Consider the following 2,944-nt stretch of genomic DNA (forward strand, 5'->3'; position numbering starts at 1 on the left):
TTCTCTTGCCATGTTAACCAACATTTAATTTTGTTGAGTACCTAGCCGCGAGTGAACTAAATAATTGATGTGGTGTTCCGTCAATATGCAACCCGTTGCATATTGAACTCCACTTAATTTGTAGTATTGTTTGTGGCACTTTGCCATGCCATGCCTCTTTAAACCGGACATGCATCACACTTGATTGTGCATCATGCCATGTTATGTGGTGGTTGTTTACTATGTTGCTTGGTTCTTTCCGGGTTGCCTCTCTCGTTAGCTTCGGTTTCGTTCCGGAGTTGTGAGGACCCGTTCGACAACGTCCGTTTGTCTTCTTCATGGACTCGTTCTTCTTCCTTGCGGGATCTCAGGCAAGATGACCATACCCTGGAAATCACTTCTATTTTTGCTTGCTAGTTGCTCGCTCTGCTATGCCGCGATACCTACCACTTGCTATATCATGCCTCTCATATTGCCATGTCAAGCCTCTAACCCACCTTTCCTAGCAAACCGTTGTTTGGCTATGTTACCGCTTTGCTCAGCCCCTCTTATAGCGTTGCTAGTTGCAGGTGAAGATGAAGTTTATTCCATGTTGGAACATGGATATTGTTGGGATATCATTATTACATATATTGTTTACTTTAATGCATCAATATACTTGGTAAAGGGTGGAAGGCTCGGCCTTATGCCTGGTGTTTTGTTCCACTCTTCCCTCCCTAGTTTCTGTCATACCGGTTTTATGTTCCTTGATTTTGCATTCCTTACGCGGTTGGGTTATAATGGGAACCCCTTGACAGTTCGCCTTGAGTAAAACTCCTCCAGCAAGGCCCAACCTTGGCTTTACCACTTGCCACCTAAGCCTTTTTCCCTTGGGTTCTGCAGACTCAAGGGTCATCTTTATTTTAAACCCCCGGGCCAGTGCTCCTCTGAGTGTTGGTCCAAACTAGAGCACCGTGCAGGGCCGTCCCTTGGAAACTTGGGTTACGTTGGCTCCTATACGCTTAGATTATCCGGTGTGCCCTGAGAATGAGATATGTGCAACTCCTATCAGGATTTGTCGGCACAGCGGGTGGCTTTGCTGGTCTTGTTTTACCATTGTAGAAATGTCTTGTAACCAGGATTCCGAGTCTGATCGGGTCTTCCTGGGAGAAGGAATATCCTTCTTGACCGTGAGAGCTTGTGATGGGCTAAGTTGGGACACCCCTACAGGGTTTTGAACTTTCGAAAGTCGTGCCCGCGGTTATGGGCAGATGGGAATTTGTTAATATCTGGTTGTAGAGAACTTGACACTTAACTTAATTAAAATGCATCAACCGCGTGTGTAGTCGTGATGGTCTCTTTCCGGCGGAGTCCGGGAAGTGAACACGGTTCTTGTGTTATGCTTGAACGTAAGTAGTTTTAGGATCACTTCTAGTTCACGACCGTGCTTAGCTTCTCTTCTCACTCTTATTAGCGTAAGTTAGCCACCATATACGCTAGTGCTTGCTGCAGCTCCACCTCACTACCCTTTCCTACTCATAAGCTTAAATAGTCTTGATCTCGCGGGTGTGAGATTGCTGAGTCCTCGTGGCTCACAGATACTTCCAAAACAGTTGCAGGTGCCGATGTTGCCCGTGCAGATGACGAAACTGAGCTCAAGTGGGAGCTCGATGAAGATCGTGTTCGTTGTGTTGTTTCCTTTCCAGACGATCAATAGAGGAGCCTAGTTGGGGCGATTGGGGACCTAGCATTAGGGGTTATCTTTCTTTATTTGGTTCCGTAGTCGGACCTTGATTGTATTCTGGATGATGTAATGCTATATTTATGTATTGAGTGAAGTGGTGATTGTAAGCCACTCTTTATCCCTTTCTTATTCATTACATGGGATGTGTAAAGATTACCCCTCTTGCGACATGCCTACCATGCGGTTATGACTCTAAGTCGTGCTCCGACACGTGGGAGATATAGCCGCATCGTGGGTGTTACACGTTCATCTTTTGTTGTTGCAGGAGGCGCATGGAGGAGGATTAATGGGACACTTTGGCGTGAAGAAGACAGAGGACGTACTTGCTACTCATTTCTTTTGGCCAAAGATGAGACGGGATGTTGAGCGTTTTGTTGCTCACTGCACTACATGTCAAAAAGCTAAGTCACGACTCAATCCTTATGGTTTATATATGCCTTTGCCTGTAGCTAGTGTTCCTTGGGAGGATATATCTATGGACTTTGTTTTAGGTTTACCTCGAAAAAAGAATGGGAGGGGTAGCATATTTGTTTTCGTAGATAGATTCTCGAAAATGACACACTTTATACCATGTCATAAAAGCGATGATGCTGTTAATGTTGCCGATTTGTTCTTTCGTGAAATTATTCGCTTGCATGGTGTGCAAAATACTATTGTTTCAGATTCTGATACTAAATTTCTTAGCCACTTTTGGAGATGTTTATGGGCTAAGTTGGGGACTAAACTGCTTTTTAGTACTACTTCTCACCCCCAAACTGATGGACAAACTGAAGTAGTCAATAGAACATTGTCTACTATGCATGGGGCTGTTTTGAAGAATAATAAGAAAATGTGGGAAGAATTCTTGCCTCATATTGAATTTTCTTATAATCGTTCATTGCATTCTACTACTAAGATGTTCCCTTTTGAAATTGTGTATGGTTTCCTACCTCGTGCACCTGTTGATTTGTTGCCTCTTCCATCTTCGAAGAAGGTTAATTTTGATGCTAAAGAACGTGCTAAATTGATTTTAAAAATGCATGAGTTAGTTCCGAAAACATTGAGCATATGAATGCTAAATATAAAGTTGCTGGAGATAAGGGTAGAAAACATGTTGTGTTTGCACCTAGAGATCTTGTTTGGTTACATTTGTGTAAGGATAGATCTCCTAATTTGCGCAAATCAAAGATAATGCCACGTGTTGATGGTCCTTTTAAGGTGTTAGAGAAAATAAATGATAATTCATATAAACTTGAGCTGCAT

Source organism: Triticum aestivum, chromosome 2A, assembly GCF_018294505.1.
Source record: "Triticum aestivum cultivar Chinese Spring chromosome 2A, IWGSC CS RefSeq v2.1, whole genome shotgun sequence".
Classification (NCBI taxonomy): domain Eukaryota; kingdom Viridiplantae; phylum Streptophyta; class Magnoliopsida; order Poales; family Poaceae; genus Triticum; species Triticum aestivum.